Source organism: Lygodium microphyllum, chromosome 2 (genome assembly GCF_053477565.2).
Source record: "Lygodium microphyllum isolate KBCC chromosome 2, Lygodium_microphyllum_v1.1.10, whole genome shotgun sequence".
NCBI classification, from domain to species: Eukaryota; Viridiplantae; Streptophyta; class Polypodiopsida; order Schizaeales; family Lygodiaceae; genus Lygodium; species Lygodium microphyllum.
This window is the reverse complement of record NC_141136.1, coordinates 84152174-84174322: the sequence shown is the minus strand read 5'-3', so window position 1 is coordinate 84174322 and position 22149 is coordinate 84152174.

The following is a 22149-nucleotide window of genomic DNA, read 5'->3' as shown; positions in this document are numbered from 1 at the left end:
CCTTCTCTGTGCTCATGAGATACATCTGCCGCTTGGCTTCCTTGCGCACCTGCTCCAATCAATTCAGTCCCTCTTGTCTGGTTCTTTTCCACATCCTTTGAAGTTGCAGAGCCCCTCCGATTTTCTCCGTCTTGAACTTCCCTTCGATGTTTTCGAGCATCCCTAATTGGCGAAATAATTCCCTTTCTCTTCCCTAGAGATCCTTCTGATTTGCGAAAAATCCTCTTCTCTCTTCCTCAGTAGTGCTCCCCGTCCTTCTCTCTGATTTCCTTCAGCGTCCTTTCTCCGATCGAAGGAGGGACGCAAAATTATGAACCCTGGACCTGCATAAAAGAAGCTGAATTAGAGAGCTTCAGTGGCTTACTCAACTGATGTTGCTGCTCAGTGGATTGTCCTACGATGCCATGATGATCCAAATTGCTGAGGAGACGAATTGCTCCTTCTTTTTAAATATGATCGCTGCTTAGGGAAATTCTTGACGATCCTCCCTCCTCCCAAAGTTGCATAACTCCCCCCCTGATTAGCGAAAAATCTCCCCTTTTTTTTTTCGTAGCTCCCTTAAAGTTGCAGAGATCCTCAAGTTTTTTCTTTCCCCCCAAAAAGCCCCATTTGAAAATAGTCATTCCCTGCGCTTTTCCTCCTCAGCCCAATATATTGCACTCATAAAAGCAACCGTTTTTCTTCACTACAAAAGCAATCCAGTCACTTCCACTCTTGGTGGTTGCGATACCACCTCTCCTCGATCAGGCCCTATCTGCCATGCATCACTATAATTTGTATTGAAGGCCATCACACTTTCTGCCAGTCAATTCCTTGTCATAAATGAAACGGTCAGCAACCCTCTTGATTGTGGTTGCATCGACTGCATTTATTCTTGCAAACAATTCAGGAAGAGATTTTATGCGCCCATATGTGAGCAACTGATGTCCAATGTCTTCTGCAACTGCACTTGTACCATCCAAATGCAATAGTAAGCCCATGAGAGGTCATCCAGTGTGTCACTTATATCAGTAGATACCACTAACTCTGCCATTTTCATCCAATCCTCAGCATCATTTGGACTTATTTCTGTTGCTCATGCTTCCTCTGTTCTCCCTTGTAGGATATATATATGTCCCATAGCCTTAAGGCATTCACAATTCTCAGGCTGTACATCATGGATGCAAGACATGGACTATTGTAATATGCCTGTGTAGAGACCAAACAAAGATAGGAACATACAGGCTATAGAAAAGTGCATAAACCGAGGGTGCGCATACTCCTCATCACCACAAAGGGGAACCCACACACCACTAATCTCATTTCCAATCCAATATATCTAGCAATAATAGGGTTTGTGTATCCATTTCAGTGACATCACCAAAATCAAGCTCGATTCCAAATGCTTCCAAACTTCTCTCCACTATACTCGAATGCAGAAAATAAATGTAAACACAACGACTAAGTATGTACAAAGTAACAAATGTCACACACACAACATTTTGGTTGATTCCACACCTCGGATGCGTAGGAGTACGACATCCACCCCCTCTAATCCTACGCATCCTCCAGATCGGCCAACTACCCATGATCATTATTGTCAAGATCCACGAACAAATCAATCTCTTCATTGTGTATTTCCGGTATATCAACAAGATTATCCATCATATCATCTGTCTCTTCTATTGGAGTTTCTTCTCGTTGCTCTTCTCTTGCAAATTCTTCCAATGCATAATCCTCATCATCTCTTTTCTTGAAAATCTTGATTCTTTTTCCTGCAATAGGCAAAGCATTGTCCCATCCAATTTTGTCAACTCATATGTTGCATTATCAAAGACATGTCTGACTATGTACGGTCCAAACCATCTTTTCACCATCTTTCGAAGTGCAGTATGTTGATTTTCAAGGCTGCTATCAAAGAACAATACCCAGTCTCCCTCTTCTATTGCTCTAGGCCGCAAGCGATGCCTGCTATCAAACATGTCCTTATTTCTTAGTCTAGCAACCTTCAACCTGTCAATAACTAGCTAAATATCCTCTGGTCTTCTCTCCAATTGCCGGATCCAAAGCGCTAAGAGCTCCTCTCTCGTCAAATCCTCTTGCCAAGGTAAAACTGACCAAGTTAAAGCACAAGTCTCAGTCGGCATAACCGGTTTCTGACCATACATCAACGCTACAGGCATATATCCTGTGGTAACACTGTGAGTCGTACGATCAGCCCACAAGCAAATGGTAGAAGTCTCGGCCATTCTCCAATCTCTCCTCTACATGCTTTGGCTAATGCTTTCATTATTGGCGGATGTTCTCTTTCACTCTTCCCATTTCCCTCTCGATTGTATGCTATGGTTAGAGCCAACTTGATTCCTAGTTGAGAGAAAAACTCCCTAGCTTCATCTGCATCCAATTCACCGTGATCTGCAGTGATCTTACCCACACAGCCATACCTGTAGAAAATGTCTTCCAATAAAAACTTACACACTGCACTAGTGGTCTTCGTTCTCAAAGGTCTGCCCTCAACATGATTGGTAAGATCCTCTCTAGCCAAAACAATATATCTCATCTGCCATAGACCCATAGGCATAGTAACCAAGTAAACTACCCACTTATAATGAATGCATAGCGGATAGGTTGGATGAAGCTCATCTCAATGACGCACTACTGAATACATCTGGCAGTCTCTGCAAGTCTCTACAAAGTGAGAAACATCTCTATACATGCCTTTCCACCAATATTTCTCCTTGATTTTCTCATAAGTAGCCCACACTCCTCTATGACCAGCCCAAGGACTCTCATGAAACTCCCTCATCACCTGTAACTGTGTCTCTCTATCGCTGACAACCTGCAAAGGTAATCCACCTCTTTTCTTTGGATGCTTCCAAAGAAATTCGTCCTTGAGAAAATAACCATAGGCTTTTCTTCTGATCTTCTTGAAGTCTTCATCTGTCCATTCATCTCTTTTGCTTAGTGTACTAAGATACTTGCCAATCTGCAACCAATCTCCAACATAGAATTCTTCTATGAAAGCCACAATATCATAGACATGGCAAACATGATCAACCATAGCGGCTGAAATTTCTGTATCATCCTCTTCTGCAAGTAGAGTCTCCTCATCATCATATCTGGCTCTAGACAGCATATTTGCCACTGGATTATCTTTTCCTGCTATATGTTTAAATTCTGGATTTAATGACTTGATGTATGCAATCCATCTCAGCATAGCTATATCCGGAGTAGAGTAACTCGTAATCATACCTATCAATGGCAAGCAATCTGTTTCTACCACAACTGAGGCTCCAATAAAGTACTCCTTGTCACATTTGAGAGCTGTAACAATCCCTAGTAACTCTCTCTTGATTTGCGGATATCTCCTCTGTCTCTTGTTTAGGACTTTCGCCCCAAACCGAATAGCATACATGTTTCCATCTGCATCATCTTGACCCATAGCCCAACCTATGCCAATTGGACTAGTGTCAACTCTCAATACAATAGGCCTTCTGCAATTATAATCCGCTTTCCTGAGAGTAGCAGCAATCTGCAATAACTTCTTCAATTTCCGCATGGCTCTAGTGTGGCTCTCATCCCAATAGAATTTCTACCCCTTTCGAAGCAGCTGATATAAACAATCTGCTATGTGTGGAAAATGGGGTATCCAAATCATATAAAACACACAAGCTCCAATGAATCTCTGTACCTCTAAAGTGGTAGAACAATACTCCGTAGTCTTACCTATAGCATTCACCTTCTCAGGTGAGGGTTTCCTGCCATAAAACCCACACATATGCCCAACAATGACAACCTCATTTACTCCAAAAATAGAGTCATTGACAAGTACAAGAAGAGTGTCCTCCATTATGCAGCTTGATATGGTCAAAGCTCCTGCAATATCAACCAGCTGTTGTTGGGCCAGTTTTGTGGCGATCTTTTAGATGAGGAAGAAGACTACAAGAATTTCCTTAAGAAGCTATGAAGAAAAGCCGTGAGGAATAACAGGGCAGGGAGCTGATATGTATATCATGTATAGAAATTTATACACTAGAAAGGAGAGGGGTGGGTCAGGCCGACTGGCTGAGGATAAGTAAGGATGGGCATGGCAAGCTGGGAGGGGCTGCATAACATAGGCATGTGTACTGATTTCCCTTTTGGGGTTTTCCTTGTACAAACTCTCATAAAAAATCCTGAGAGGATCCCTATAAAAGAAGAGCCAAGAAAGGCATGCTGTATATTAGTAATCAGAATAGCTTTGATAAATTATGAAGACCGAAACAAAAGAGAGAGAGAATATATGCCACCTCATTTGGAGCATCATGCTTCTGCCCTGGTAAACTATACACCTTTCTCTCTTTTTTTTCTCGTTCCTCCTTGGAGCCTTTACTCTTCTTTGAAACATCCTTTGATGATGATGCTTTGCTTATTGAAATTGAAACCTGTATATGTAGCAAATATCAATACACATAGTGAACGTTAGATGAGAAAACCTCACACCATCCTAGTCCTTGAAATATTATCACACATTTTGAACATTGAGAGTGAGAAAACCTGAACACTAACGTGCTCCCGGCTAGTGTTGTCCCTTTTTAGAGATAAGTAATTCATACTGTGACTAACTAGGTGGTGTGATCCTATTTAAGGGGCACCTGAAAGTGTGATCAAATTATGTTTAGCCATACTATCAAAAACCTACCTAGATACGTTTAATGCATGTGCTAAAAAAAGACGGATGCCTACAGAGCTTCAGTCAAAATCATCAGCAAATCCATAAATGTTACAACAGTATGAAAGCGAACAAGTCAAATTAGGAAGTAAGCAAATCCTTGTACAATTTACTATTGTATATGGGATTCATCCCTACTGGAATTGATGTTATCCCATTGGCAATGTCATTGATTGTATTTATCTTCCTTTCACCATATGGCAAATTACTCATGAGAACACCAAATTGCTAAAATTTGTCTAGCTATGACAGAAATTCGGTAAAATACAAGTTTCTGATCTTACCTTGCCGATGCCAGATTAATCCCCGATTATGATGACGATCTTCCCGTGCACATTCTCCTCGAGGACCTCATGGAAGAAGCGTAGCAGCATGCTGTGGAAGATGATCGGGAGCCACAAGACAAAGACCCTAGAGAGGCCACCAATGACAGGAATGAAAAGGTTGAGGAAGCCCCACATTAAACCCTACTGCGCCGCTCAAAGCCGGGAGCTTGTGTCGATTCACAATCTGTGTCTCCCCACCATCGCGCACATAAACATCAGGCCTCTGCATTTGGGTATTGCACGCAAGTTCTTTGAAGTAGTCGAAGCTATTTTGGCTGCGATTGGCTATCTGGGCGACATTATAATTCGTTAGTCAATAAGCTCCTCTAGTTCTACATGTAGGCTCCCATTCTGTTTCCATATTACTTTAGGTATTTTTCTTTCGTGAAAATCTACAAACCAAGGCTGATGGGGCTGTACAATTATCGCATCAGCCTTCACATGTGCTTGCACTACAAAACCATCATGATGTCTTGTGGAGGTCCACAGTTTTCACATCACTAGTATGTGCACAAAGAACACTCAAGTGGTACACTTTCAGGTTAACCACCATAAAAATTAACAGCTTAGCATGTAAGAGTGTTTAAACGAAGGGCATGATTGATTTGTAGATTCCCCTTATGATACAGAGACACTGGTTTCATACTGATATACATCAAAGAAGATCCAATACCAGCAAATAGATGCTTGTACCTGAGTGACTGCATAATACGGCTTTCCTCTTCAATAATGCAGGCACAATTACCAATCATTTGCTCTAGACTATAGGAATCCAGAGAAGTTACAGTCTCAAACATTGCTTTCACATCTTGCTGTAGCTCCTGATACATCACTTTTAACTGCAGCACTTTGCCTTGAAACTGTTTGTGAGTCTGCGCATTTCCTTAATCAGCTTACATCCAAACAATCAGCGAATGTATTTCGACCATTTAAGACGAGAGATGGTAGTAATCTGCAACCCATCAAGCGCTCTAAGTCTCTAACAAAGTTCACTAAAATTTTAGCATGCTGTCTGTATTGATTTGTGAACAGTTTCATGAACTCCATATAATTTTGATCAAAAAGCTTGTAGAATCGTTCCATGCTTGCCTTTTCTATGCCCAATGCCAACCGCTGCACTTGGAGTTCTCTGTGCAACTGCTTACCTGCTTCATACTTGTCCTGGCTTGTACTAAATATTGCATGTGCTTTCTAAAGATGGTATTTAAACTATCTCTCATACAAAGGCAGTGCCTTAAGTGCAGGATCAGATGCATCATCTAAAGGGTGACCACAGAGAGATGCTGAAGACGGGGAGGGTACAACCAGCTCCCTCACCTGAACCTGTTCAGGTGGTGGTGGAGGTGCATCTGCCATCAGCCTGACCCTGTTGTAAAGGAATATATGACGGCCATGGGTAGATAGCTCATAGAAAGCAAGTGTACGCTAGTTTTCCAAGCGTACATCATCACAAATCAAAAGCTAATCCTGGCATGGGATGCAAGCTAGTGATACCAACCATGTTTGAACAAGCTCAACTGTGGTGGCTGCTGGATAAGCCAGCTCAAATGGGTGGGCATTTTTGGCTATAAACACCATGAATTTGACTGATTCCTCCATTCGCAAAAACAAGACTGTACTACAAACCCATTGAATACAGATAGCTAAACCTGTAAAGTATCCAAGGCTGTAGAGCACTGTGCTGTACTCAGAAGCTAGTTCGGTGGCAACTTCAAAAGTTTTTCTAACAATACACTTGACTGGAACAGGAGGCACGTCTTTGTTATGCTGCCATGTGTTCTAAGAGGTTGAGTACAATCTTTCTCTTATGCCACAGCTTGAAAATGGTGAGTACAATCTTAATCTAATTCCATAGCTTGAAAATGATTGAGAATGCACTTGTAATGGATAAAGAGAACCATTAACGATCCCAGCAAAATGACACAACCGGCCATCTTACATGTAATTATTAGCCAATTTCCCCCATCCTCATGGATGTGTGACTTTGCCTCTACAATATGTTGATCTGAAGGTGTCTCATTTTCCAATCGATCAAGATAAGACACGCAGGCAAAGCTTCATCCATAAACAAACCGTTAAACCTTCTTACTCGGGGGTAATTAACCCTGCAAAACGTGAGAATGCATTAGCGATACCAAGAATTAGGCCCTTTCTTTCTCGCTTGTAGGCGGAAAAGAGATACTCTGCTTGAATGACAGGCAAAACTTAGACTGCGGGAGAGGATCTACGAGAAGGAACTTCTTCTTCGTCGTCGTCGTCGTCTTCTTAGACCGCGGGTGATGATCTAGACCTAGAAATGATCAGGCAATTGCCTCAATGTGTACCAAGCATGCTCGCAGGGGGGGGCTTCTGAGGTGTGGCAGTCTACTTTTGCTTAGTCTTCGTTTGCTGTCTTCTTCTTCTTCTTCGTTCCTTCCTGTCTTCTTCTTCGTTTCTTCCTACCTATTGAAGTCTTCTAAACTAGTCTATCAAGTAGCATCATGGGATTACATTCCATTGGCCAAATGGGGGTCCCTTCCAAATTTTTTATTGGAAGGATACTTGAAATGCCTCTCTCTCTCTCTCTCTCTCTCTCTCTCTCTCTCCAATGTGCATATCTCTCTATGTATTTTGACTTGATTTTATACTCAAAACATTCTTGATTGCACCTAGCTATGCTATTTGGCCCCCACCAGTGTGTTTGATTGGCACAGAGAGAAAGAGGGAGGGAGAGGGAGAGAGAGTGTCGTTTTGGTTGTCAAATATATATATATATATATATATATATATATATATATATATATATATATATATATATATATATATATATATATATATATATATATATATATATATATAGAGAGAGAGAGAGAGAGAGAGAGAGAGAGAGGTGACTCATTTAAAGGAAAATATTTTAAAATTCAAATTTGTTAGGTTTGGAAGATAGTTGTAAGTTTGGGAGACACTTTTAAGGTTTGGGAGGTCCTCTAGAGATTTGGGACATCCCTAAGCCACAACTAAAATAATATATAGTATAGATATAGATATAGATGTATTGATTTTATACATGAAACATATAAGATACGTGCATGTCCCTTTAGGTTCATGCATTGGGTCAACTTGACTAAGTGAGAATCACATTTACAACATGAATTTCCCTCCATCCGAGCAACTATCATGCCAATCATGGCTACATGGGAATCTTTTCTATGTTCTTGCTTAAGCCTAAATACATTTGCTTAATCTACTTTTCTATTCAATCTATATGTTCTTGCTTAATCCTAAATACACTTGCTTAATCCACATACGTAAAAAACATAGATTGTCTCCTAATCCACTTGCTTGAGCCTAAATACACTTGCTCATAGAGAGACTAATTCATTTTAAGCCTCGTTCTTAATTTTATATGGGTTGAAATTGCTATGTTAATTGAAATATTGAACCTATAGAGCTACCTTAAACTCATAGAGCTATTCATAGTAGCATCTACCTAAATTCATGCTTCAAATTTTATTTCATGGATTTCTTAATTCCTAATCTTGGGTGTTTGCTTCATCCCTATTGATCTAAAATTTATAAAGGGTAAGTAGGCAATTTAGTGAGTCGCTAATTAGTAAAGATAATCCCTATCCTACTCATTGAATCATCTATTTTCATGTATCCCATGGAAAGTTAAAAGCCTTTGATTCATTCTATGCATATCATCCTCATTTGATTAGCCTAGAATTGAGCTATCATATTGATACTGAGACTAAGGAAAAGGTTGATTAACACTCGTATAAAATTAAGGTTAGGATAAGTTCCAACCTATCTATCTATTTTGTAGCTGAAGACTACTAGGTATTCACTTTTGTTGGTTTAATTATTTTCTAACAATTGTGAATGCTTCAATTGATATGTAGAGCAAGCATCTATTCCATCAAGTCTGCTACAAGCAAAAGACAGCCTCCGGAGGAATTCTTACTTCACTAAGCTCATGATCTAGATAGTTACACCACCGATTTGGAGCAGTGGCGTTAGGAAGCACCGAACAATGGCGTGTATTTAGATTATCTAGAATTATTATTATTATTTATGGATGTGAGTCTTATCACTAATGGCGTGGCAACAATATTTATTTAGTTGCGCTTATTTATTAAAGTGCTTAACAAACATTTATTATTTTGTATGTGCATAGGCACTCGGTTTAAATATTTCATTATTAGGTACTTGAGCACATGCCAACTTTTTGGATGCCCAAACTCTTTATTCTTTATTTGGGCAAAAGCAAACACAAAATCCAAAGCATGCTAATTGTAAATTGGACTATTTTTGAGCTTGAAGATTAATAAATTTATAAATACATGCCTTGTAAAGCGCTCACACAAGGCATGGGGGGAGATTACACCCAATTTGTCTTTTTGCCTCATGTCGTGCAAATCTTTCTTCTTGCTTTATGAGCTTTTGTAGAGTTCTTTGTTCTTGGGGACCTTCCAACATTCACTATGCACGCATACAGCATCCGATTTACGCACCACTCGTATTAGAGCAAAGCTAAGATCAAGGGCTTCCAATCGCTTACCATCTTGTGCGAAGGCGAAGCTCCTGGAACGAATGGGCTCTACATGCAGTCTCACGACGAATCGTCAATATCAGCATGTTCCTGGCGGTGAAGAACCCCCTGATGTGCTATCAGAATCGCGAAGGACCACTTCCGGGAGACGGAGGACCACTTCTCAAGCTCCTTTACCAAGTTGTTTATTCTCAGAGAAGTAGAGAAGAAAATTTCAATTAGTTGGAGTTTAACAAGCTTAAAAAGCTTAAGAGAAAAAGCTTAAGCTTCCAATTTCAACGTCAACGACGGAGGGATGTACTAAACGATGCTAAATCTGACGACGACGTCCTCTCGTCTTGCGCGCTGCCAAAAGCCTTATCAAAAGCTTTTTCTTTAAAAGCTTAAAGTTAAGCTCTACTAAAGCTTAAAGATTTCAATCAAACGATGAAGAGCCAAGAAGAGGAATGTTTAGAGTTGCTTGAAGAGTGGGAGAAAAGGGACATCAATGCTTTTACCACCTTGCTAACGAGCCTTACTTCAAAGGTAACCATTTTTCATAAGCCTTATATTAAACTTAAACCCCCATTGCCCAATCTTTCAAATATCTTGTGAGATTTGGGAAGAATTACAATAGCTTCATGAATGGAGTTCATCTTTTTGTGCCATTACTCTTCAAACTCAACTTTACAACCTCCTGTACACAAGTGATGAAATGGCCCAAACCTCATTAGCCTTAGTGCCTTGGTAAATGTGATTTATGTATTTAAGATCGATTATAATTTCCAAAAGTTGGTGCTTTAAAAATTCATCAATGCAAGTGCAAGGGAAGCTATAGGGGATACCAACCAATAATACCAGTGAAGCAAGGAAAGAAGAATAAGACCCAGTATTGGGTTCATGGCAAGAAGGAATCTCGTTAAAGATTGTTCTTAGAAGAAAACCCAACATGTAGGAGATTCAGTTATAGCTACTAAGACAATCCCTTTGATCCAAGGTGAGGTGGCCCAATGTGGCCACCCCCACCTAAGAGCTTCTTCTCTAACCTCATGGTGACAACGTCCTAGTTTATCTTATCAATGGGAGGATTACATGAAGTGGTATTTCAAGAGGAGGAACTAGTGCCTTCCTAGGAAATATTAGATCATTCACCTTGAGGACCATGGTACTTATTGGGTGTACTTTTTTTTCACTTTCTTCATGAATCCATTGCTACATTTGGAGCTAATTTGTGAGTCTAGTCCTCAATGTGATTAGCAGCTTGGGATTGGCTTTTGCTTCTGCTTTGAGTGCTCTTTCAAATATTATGTATGATTGATGAGAATAGGATGGCCTTCATGGACTTTGAGCAATTGGACTACCCTAGACATTGGTAAGCGACCATATGTGGGGAGTTGTTTCTTCATCCCATGCTTTGACTTGAGGAGTCTTTTTTGTGCTATCCCTCATGCACATCTAGTCTATGCATAGGACTAGGACAACCATGAATCTAGCATTTTGTTGAAGTCTTTTAATCATTTCTGTTTACTCATAACATTTATTAAGCATCAAGAACTTATGGACGTGAGTGATCAATGCAAAAGTCTAATTTTTGCAAAATGGAATGCCACACATTTTAGTATATTTAACATTTTTCTTTGGAGGCTAGTTGTGTTGAAGTTTCACATAGACATAAACTTAGTAAGTGATACATCTTTTATAACATTGTACATTGTGCAAAGGAGAATTCGAATTGGTTTCTATTGTATATAGGTATTGAGCTAGGTCAAATGATGGTAAATGTTAAATCATTGATCAATAGAATTTACAAATAAAATTTTTGCAAAAGATTGTAGGTGTTAGTTAGCTATGTAGGTTGAAAGACCAAGATGGGAAAATGAATCTTTTCTTGTGCACTTAGGTTAAGTTGAGGTTTGGGAAACCTAAAGGGATTAGAGGTGGCTCTGATACCAGTTGAAATATGAGAGTGAGGTCAAGAGAACAAGAGAGAGAGAGAGAGAGAGAGAGAGAGAGAGAGAGTACGAGAAGAAGATCTTACTTAATGAGTTGTTCACAAGTACAACTGCTACACTCTCCTCTACATTGAGAGTGATCTCTAGGCTGTTTAAATAGCCTCTAGATGGCTAGGGTTAGGGTTTCCCCCTGCCCTCTAGTTCATTCACACCCAGCTACCCTTGCCCACCCTTGCATACATAGGGTTCATATGCCTATGTCTCAATATTTAGTTCCACAACTCCTTGGACATTTTATATAAAGATAGACATCATAGATATTGTCTATCATAGACATAACATGCTGTTATGTCTCTGGCCACCAAAAAATGAGTTACTTGAGGTAATGCCCTTGGCCACAAACACAAGTGATTGAGGAGAAATAGATTACTAGAAGCTAGCAAGGAGAAATTTTCTCTACTCTATTCTAAAGCTACCATAACTAGGATAATGATAGAGGCTCTAACTCTCAATTTCAAGAAAACTATAATTATTTACTGGTATATCAAATCCAAATATCTTAAATTCTAAAAATCTTATCTAAGATTATAAAAATATGGTAGGTTTTGAGACTCCACAGGGGTTGAAAAATACAAGATGAAATTGATTTTGAGCTTTTATAAGAGCATATGGAAATTTGATTGTTGGGTGAAGAATTATGATAAATTTAGTTAGACATCTCGATGGATAATCATTATAACTTGAATATACAAGTGGCCTATGGATCATTAAAAACATTTGTACATTTGTACTTATAGCATTTTAAACAAAGATTTTTCCCTTACTTCGAGAAAATAGATCGATGTCATGCTCACTTTGATATTCTCACTAAAGGTTACACTATGAATGAGGCTTCTTCTTTCATGTCTAGGAAATTTGTTGCATGAAATACGACCAAGAAAAACTATTTCTTCAATTGTAGGATGCCTAGAAGATGAATTTGTATTGTGTGTGTGATAGTTTATTGAGAAAGGCTAAATATTCATTTTTGGCTAGTCACGACAAGATTGTGTTGTGTTTTGTTGCATTATGAGAAAGACAAAGTAGCTTTCTTGGGAAACATTGGTTCCCACCACACCAATATTCCCCCCACCCTAAGATGGAGCTTCTTGTTTTAATGTATTTCTTTTTCTAATACTTAGTAAATATTTATAAAACCAATACCTTTGTAAACCTTTGGTTTTTTTTTGTGAATTGCAAACAAATGTAATGGTGGTTTAATCTCAAACATTAAATATGCCCAAAACTAAACTAAAGGGATCCAAAGCTATCCAATAGTAAACTCTTGGCCACTTGTGATGCACCAATACACGGTTGCCATTTGTTTAATATATTTTAAAAATATTTTATTCAATAAGTATCTTGATTTATATTCATCTCATGACATTAAAATTTTTTACCTTTTAAGTATTTTTTTCTTTCAAATTTCCTTATCTATGGTAATTTGTTGATTATAAAATAAAAGTGATTGTTCTATTTAGTCATTTTATTGTTTTTTCTAGATCATGTATCTAATTATATATGCTTACACATCACTCAGACATTTAGAAGAAAGATGAATATCTAGGGATTTGACAAAACTTTAGTGTGAACTTACACTTTCGATGTTAAATGACTATTGTGTCACTATCTTAATATGTTGTTGGATGAGATGCATTAAAAAAAAGAAGAAAAACAAACTATGGTGTTGAGGCATAGGAGTCTCATATGTTGACTAAAAGGAAAACATCATGGAAAGCACACAAATCCACATAGCTCTTGAAAGAAGACTCCCAGACGAGAATAGAACCAGCACATCAAGATACCCATTAATGCCATCATATATAGCCTTTAATGAGTGTTAAACAATAGCATTTGTGTCTCTATTTTTATAAAGCCACCCACCTTTATTTCCAACCCAATGTGTTGTCCATCAGAGCCTGAATTTGAATATGCTAAAGAACTTAGTGTATCTTCGTTTTCCCAAAGGTATGGAATATCTACTATTAGCATTCTCTGAGCATTCTTCACTAGAAAAAAAGGGTTAGGACATTTTATACCTCAATTTTCCACATACTTATGAGGGCTTATGGCATTCATTTAAGGAAAAGGTGGTTATAATCCAAATAGTTTGTTATATGCTATCAATAGATATGCGTGCCCCTTGTTTGTAAGGGGCCCAAATTGATTATTGTTTGTGATCATGTTGATGTATGCGTTCGAGCCATTTTAATCCAAATAGTTTGTATGGTGTCAATAGATGGGGACATTTTAAGCTTTAGAGCCATTGAATTGAATTGGAATTTGTGCAATGTCTATGGGAATTGAAATTAATCTAAATGCTCATGAAGAAGGCATGAAGTATATCTTATCTTACATGTACATTTTGGACATATACGTGCATATCCATTATGAGCATATATCCATAATGTCTTTTTTGAAATTGTTCTACATGGATTATGGTTAGGCCTATCCATTGTGATGTGTGTTACTTAATTACATAAGCATGACTATGTTAGATGTTGTGCACAAATTTGTTCTCATTTGCCATGTACAATTATTTTGCTAGTTATAGCTTGATTTTTTAATCCACTAAATATGGCTATATTAGATGTTATATAGAAAATATTCTCACTTTGCCATATAGACATGGATTTCACTAGTTATAGCTTCACTTTGATTTAGTAAAATTAAAAACCTAGTTTCAACTAAAAATTTCCTAGGTACTATATAGAAAAATTTGTGTATCAACTAGATATGTGTGTATTTGCTATCTAGTTTTGTGTCCAAAGTTCCTTGTGCATGCGTTCTCTTTGTCTTCTTGACCTTTTCTATCTCAAGCTCACGTAGTGCATCACGTTCCAAGCTGAGGGGATCTCGTGAGTCCAATTCAGAAACTTCCATGAAAGGAGTGCGAAGCCTTGGGTTTTTTTAACTGCTGTGTACTGGAAGGCCGAGAGATGTAAACTTTCTCGTTCTTGCACTCGTACGTCCAATGGCCAGTTTGGAAGCTCTTCTCGCACTGCTGAGTCGCCCCTCCGACAGAACCAGGTTTGATATCCTTGCGGACGGCACGTTTCACCACCTTCTCTGTGCTCATGAGATACATCTGCCGCCTGGCTTCCTTGTGCTCCTGCTCCAGTCAATTCAGTCCCTCTTGTCTGGTCCTTTTCCACATCCTTTGAAGTTGCAGAGCCCCTCCGATTTTCTCCGTCTTGAACTTCCCTTCGATGTTTTCGAGCTTCCCTAATTGGCGAAAAAATTCCCTTTCTCTTCCGTAGAGCTCCTTCTGATTTGCGAGAAATCCTCTTCTCTCTTCCTCAGTAGCGCTCCCCGTCCTTCTCTCTGATTTCCTTCAGCGTCCTTCCTCCGATCGAAGGAGGGACGCAAAATTATGAACCCTGGGCCTGCATAAAAGAAGCTGAAGCAGAGGGCTTCAGTGGCTTACTCAGCTGATATTGCTGCTCAGCGGATTGGCCTACGATGCCATGATGATCCAAATTGCTGAGGAGATGAATTGCTCCTTCTTTTTCAATCTGATCGCTGCTTAGGGAAATTCTTGACGATCCTCCCTCCTCCCAAAGTTGCAGAACTCGCCCCCTGATTAGCGAAAAATCTCGCCTTTTTTTTTCTGTAGCTCCCTCAAAGTTGGAGAGATCCTCAAGTTTTTTCTTTCCCCCCAAAAAGCCCCATTTGAAAATAGTCATCCCCTGTGCTTTTCCTCCTTAGCCCAATATATTGCACTCATAAAAACAGCCCTTTTTCTTCACTAGAAAAGCAATCCAGTCACTCCCACTCTTGGTGGTTGCGATACCACCTCTCCTCGATCAGGCCCTATCTGCCCTGCATCACTATAATTTGTATTGAAGGCCATCACACTTTCTGTAAGTCAATTCCTTGTCATAAATGAAACGGTCAGCAACCCTCTTGACTGTGGCTGCATCGACTGCATTTATTCTTGCAAACAATTCTGGAAGAGATTTTATGCACCCATATGTGAGCAACTGACGTCCAATGTCTTCTGCAACTGCACTTGTACCATCCAAATGCAATAGTAAGCCCATGAGAGGTCATCCAGTGTGTCACTTGTATCAGTAGATACCACTAACTCTGCCATTTTCATCCAAGCCTCAGCATCATTTGGACTTATTTCTGTTGCTCATGCTTCCTCTGTTCTCCCTTGTAGGACATATATATGTCCCATAGCCTTAAGGCATTCACAATTCTCAGGCTGTACATCATGGATGCAAGACATGGACTATTGTAATATGCCTGTGTAGAGACCAAACAAACATAGGACATACAGGTTATAGACAAGTGCACAAATCGAGGGTGCGCATACTCCTCATCACCACAAAGGGGCACCCACACACCACTAATCTCATTTCCAATCCAACATATCTAGCAATAATAGGGTTTGTGTATCCATTTCGGTGACATCACCAAAATCAAGCTTGATTCCAAATGCTTCCAAACTTCTCTCCACTGTACTCGCATGCAGAAAATAAATGTAAACACAATGACTAAGTATGTACAAAGTAAGAAATGTCACACACACAACATTTTGGTGGATTCCACACCTCGGATGCGCAGCAGTACGACAGCGAATGGAGCCTTTCCATCGTAGAAACTCCTTGAAGGGATACTTGTGGACGAGGGGAGAAACCACGGAAAGGTTTAAAACGCGGAAAGAGGGTATTTTAAAATCCTCCACGAGTAAGGCTCATTAAAGCCGCGGAAAAGCGCTTAATTGCCTTTTTAAGGATTTACAAGAAAGGGGAAATGGAAAGTGTAAAAGACCCTTACGAGGGCTTTTGGTATGGGAAAAGAAGGTGTCAAAAAAAACCCTTAACACCCTCTTTTCTTTTTGTGTGGGAGGGGAGAAAAACAAGGTATGAAAGGGCCCTTAGGGAGGAAATTTTGTGTATGGGGGTGTTATATGCAACAACACATGAAGGCTTTGGAATTTCCGCGGGGGGGGGGGGGGGGGGGAGTAGGGGGTGTTATAGGAAAGGGTATAAAAGGGCTAAAAAGGGAAATTTTTCATGGGGGAAAAAGGGCCTAAGGGGGGCCTTAGGAGGGAATTGTTTTTTAGATGGGGGAGGGGGTTATATGGAAGGGTTAATAGGCCACATGAAGGGGCTTAGGAAGGGCTTTAGAAGCTTCCCCAAGAAGCTTCTCGGGAGTACTATGGAGCCACGTGGAGGGAGCCCAAGGCAATTCGATAGGCAGTGGCGACGTGTTGAATGGTTGGTGGTAGGGAGGCTCCTCCTTGACAGCAGCGCGGCGCTCGTTCTTGCTCTACGGCAGCACACGGTGTGTCCACGTTCTTCAATCTCTCTCTTCCTCACAATTCTTACACACAAAGCTTCCTCCTGATCACCCTTCCACAACATCTCAACTATCCCTTTTTTCCCCTCAAGGCTCCCCATAGCACGAGTTTTATAGGGAGAGGGAGAGGTTCCTCCCTCCCCTACGCAGCAGCGGCATGGCCTCCTTCCCTCTGCAAGCTCCAGCAAGGAGCTTGCACATACCTTCTATTCCCCTCCCCCTCCAGCACGACAGTCGGCTAGGGGGATAAGGAAAAATCAAAAAAATATCTTTGCCATTAACTAATTTAAAAAAAATATTATCCCTATGACCCCTTCCCAAGAGGGAGTTCATGCAAAATGGGTATTTCTATTTTGGAGTTGTTACATTTGATTCATTGTGCTTTGTCTTTATCTTGTGTACCTCTTTTCTATTATTTTTCTTCTCTTCGATCTCCTATTCTTTACTTCCGTCTCTCTGTTATCCCTGATGGATACAACCTTTCGACTAAAACCCCTTGACAGTGATCACATACCTCTTGACTTCCTTTGGTACGATCTTTTAGTGGTCTAAAATGTTGTGGCTAAATATCTATTGGCACAACTCCCTTATGGGTGCCATCACCCTTTCTCCCTTGACATTCATGATCACCACACCAATTTCCTTATCGACTAAGTACCCATACTCTTGTGGACTAGGTCTAAGATATATTATCTCCCATCCACAACCACACTCTTAGGTTTAACTAGGAGAACCATGTTTGACTGTCCTACTTGTAGGGACCATATCTCTTAGAGCAATACCTATAGGGAAACCATTACGAATGACTAAAAACTTAGAGTTTGGGGAGTAGACCTCCCTATAGGTATAGTAAATCCTAAAGGTAATAAGCGTCCACTCTAGCAATGGGATGAAAGCACTCCATTAGTGTCTCCAAACTACTTCCACCAATTGAGTGAGGCTTCCTTGAGCCTCCCTCTATGATGGGCTAGCCTAAAGCATCAATTTTCCCTACTAGAGATCGATACATCGAAGCGTGCTAATGTAGAGTGCACTGAATCTTTAAAGTGCACAATAATGTGATGGAGACATGTGCGTGAAGATCTCGTATAGCTCCTCATCTTTCATTCCTTGATATATCCTACTCTCTTGATCATTTACAATGACTTGCATAGCTAAATTAAAAATGTTAGTACAATCAATAAAAGGGTGAAGGAAAAGCATGATAGTATATATTTATAAAGAATGATGTTAGCTAAAAAACATGTGATAAAATATCGATAAAAACAAATAGTCAAAACAATTGACAAGCAAACACAAATACAACTGGTCCTATAACTCCATGACAAGCTCTTAGCATAGCTCAATATAATTAGAAGGTCTATGTATAGGTCCCACACACAGAGGAGTCTACTTCATTTTTGAAGTATTCTTGTACTCTAGACTCTTCATCTAAATTGGTCATGGTTGTCTCATCTACGCATTCTAAGCCATCCTCGTCCTCCACATCCTACAATAACAACTCATCTACCTGCAACCTCTCATTGGAAACTCTAGGAATATTGCCACAAACTCTTCTTGTAGGCTGTAATAGCTATATTGCTTGACATGGACTAACACTTCTCTATGGATATTTATGGGCATATTTAATATTATTACATTTTATTTCAACTGGAGTCTAAGACCACTTGATCCATGATTTTCGATTGAAACTCGCTAAACACTGGCATGTGGTCTATAGATAAGTGATGTTTTCCTCGAATTACAAGCTTGCATTGAGTGCACAAATATGGGACATGTTGATTAAGATATAGTTCTCAATATCGAATGTTGCAACCCTCACCGTTGCTCATATTCTATATGTCATGGCACAAAATACACTTCTCTCTCTTTCTTCCTATATGTATTTCTCTTTCCATCATCTCTCATTGTTTCTCACCTCCCCTACTGCTCTTTTTCTCTCTCTTTCACCCTATTTTTTTGTTTCTCTCCCTCTATTTTTATTTTTATCTTTATTTTTGCTTTATTTTTTAGTTTTTATTTATCTTTATTTTTACTTCTTTTTTTTCTCCCCCCTCTATTTCTTTTTTCTCTCTCATATATTTTTATTATTCTCTCCCATCCTCTCTTCCCCTTTGCATCTTTATTTCTCTTCCCCCTATCTCTTTGTTTCTACACCCTCTCTCTAGTTTCTCTCTCTTTCTCCCTCCTCTTTCTTTATTTCTTTCATCTTCTCCCTATTTTTCTAGATTTTTCCTCTCCCTCTCTTTATTTTTAAGTTCTTATTTCTTTCTTTCTACTCTCTATTTCTCATTTTTCTCTCTCCCCTCTACATTTCTACATTTGATCTTCCCCCATCTCTTTGTTTTTATTTCTTTCTCTCCATCTCTTAATCTCTCTATTTTTCTCTTGCCCCTCTCTCTATGTCTTTGTTTCTCTACCTCCCTATCCTTTTCTCTTAGCTTCTCTAATTATCTCTCTTTCCCCTTGTTTCTCTCTCTTTGCCTCTGGTCTCTCTATTTTTCTTTCATCTTCCTCTCTCTCTCTCTCTCTCTCTCTCTCTCTCTCTCTCTCTCTCTTTTCTTTCTTTAATATCTCCTCTCTATATTTCTATCCCTCTCTTTGTTTTTATTTTTTTTCTCCTTTTGCCTCCATCTCTCAATCTTTATCTCTCTCCCCTCTCTCTATCTCTTTGTTTCTCTACCCCCCATCCCTCTCTCTTGGCTTCCCTCCCCTTCTCTCATTCTCTCACTATGGCTTTTGTGGCTTCCCTCACTTTTCTCCTTCACAATGTAGAGGGGTTTTAGTCGAAAGGTCATATCCTCCAGGGATTAGAGAGAGAAGGAAGTATAGAATAGAAGATAGAAGAGAAGAAAAAGAATAGACAAGAGATACACAAGATAAAGACAAATCACAATGAATCAAAGCACTATGTATTGATAGAACCTTAGAAGATAAACAAATTCCTTGTCTGGCACTACTCAGAAGCAATCTCCAAGCATTAGATCTCTTGGAGCTCCCTTGTAAACCAAAAACATGCATCAAACACTAGCTTCTTCTAAGCTGCTCAAACCGCAAATTTGATGGTTCCATTGGCTCCAAAAGGGGGCACATGAAAGATATTGGTGCAGGGCATGTGGGGATAGGGAGGCGGAGAGAACAAAGAGAGAGAGAGAGAGAGAGAGAGAGAGAGAGAGAGAGAGAGAGATTTCTCACACTGTGAGCACACGAAAGATATTGGTGTAGGGCATGTGGGGATAGGGAGGCGGAGAGAACACAGAGCATAGTAGTGGCCCATTCTTGCTTTGACTATTTCGAGGCTCGACATCACCTTCGCTAAGTACAGTTCAACAACGTGTCACTAATGATGAAGAGATTGATCTAAAGATAGCTTTCGGCAATAAGGACCAACAGACCTTGTCACGAAGACATCAACTGCAAGCTGAGAGCACTAAATAAAGTCGACAATGAAGTCAGTTGTTGCAGGTACAACAATTGATATTTTTTATGTGGAGGACGGAGACCAATGCTCCGATTGTGCATCTCTAACTAACTTGTACCTTTGAAAGGATCGGTGATTCCCTTAATCAAGAAATTATGCTTTCCGCAAACCTTAGAGCAGCGATCCAATGTAGGAAATGCGAATCACCAATACTTTTGGAGGTGCAAGCAGACATACTCCAATAGAATTCACCTACACACAATTCTACCAAGCAAGTCATGTGTTGCAAGTCTTCACGATGAGGAATTTGTGATAATTGAGGATGCTGTTTAATGTCTTCAATTGGAAATAGAAGATTACACTACTCAAAGCCATGGTTTCTCTGTTACTCTAGAAGAACAGGAGTCCATTCTGAGATAACTACTATTGAAGTTCTTAAAGGGACTACATTCTGTGGTACCAAAAGAAGAGGGGTCCTGCTCCAAGAATATGAATATGTGTGGGTACTATATATGTACCAGAGGGATGTTTAGCAAGAGGCAAGGAAGACAGTGTGAGAGAGGAACCTAACTAAAGAAAACTATATGCAAATAAGTGGAGACATCATTATGTACCACAAGCAACATCACAGATTCAGGTGGAAGAAGCCCTATTCTTTATAGGAAACACTCAAAGGATAACAAAAGTGCATGTACTATTTGCAGATGTGAGAAGTAGGTTGGCAGGTTGAAACCATGAATAGTCCTGGTATGCTACATCTAAAATAATTGTGGTAGCATAGCTATTAATATAGAGGGAGTCACATATGAACAACCAAGATGTAGAAGTGTAAATTGTAGAAATGTTTCTCATGTTTCATGGAATCAAGTTATGCATTCCATGTCTCCAAGAATGCCTTTTTATTGTGGTTCTAAGTGAATTCCTTTGTTTTTTTAGATTTATTTCTTTCAATTGTATATCATAGAAGAAGGCATCAATCTTTATGAGGAGGATTGTAGCCAAAATCAAGAGGGCATTAGGGCATTGATTAAGGGTGGTGCATTCTTGATTGATTAAGGATCTTTCAAGCTCTAGCTAAGGCTGCAACTTTGGTGCACTAGTGGTTGTGGTGATAAACATAAAGATAGCTTGATCCTACCTACCCGCTATGTATTCACTACAAGTGGGTTTTTGATTTGATTACTATGGCTATTGGATTATGGCAAATGCATTACATTGTTTTGGCATAAGAAGATCTCACAAATCAACCGGAAGGAACAACATTGAGGACGAAGTCTACTTCAGTGGTTTGTAAGTATGTGTTGAAGGATGTTATTTGCATGTATGGATGCATGGGGAAAATTACTACAAATAGAGGTGAGTTGGATGCTAATGAGGCTAGGGAGTTTTTCTCTCGCCTTGGCATTGAACTTGCTTTGACTTTGGCATATAATCTAGAAGGCAACGAAAAGAGTAAAAGAGGCCATTTGCCGATTGTGAAAGCCTTGGCCAAAGCATGTGGTGAAGAGAGTGGCCTAGGTTGTTGCCACCTTATGGGCTGATCACACTACTCACACCATGACTATAGGATATATGTCAGTTGAGTTGGCCATGTATGGGTAGAAGATAATCATGCCTACAGAGATTTGCACACTTTCTTGGAGTGCTTCACCGTGGCAGGAAGAAGAGATGACTAGAGAGGATCTTTTGGCTCTTTGTATTTTTCAGTTGGAGAGGAGAATTGAAGATATTGAAAGAGATGTATAGAAGCTCAAAGAGGCTAGAATTCACAACAAAGACCGATTTGACAATAGACATAGATTAAGATGTAGGGAGATTGTGGAGGGAGATTGGATATTGGTCTATGAAAACAATCTAAACAACAAATATAGTGATATCCACAAGGTTTCAAGATGATGGTT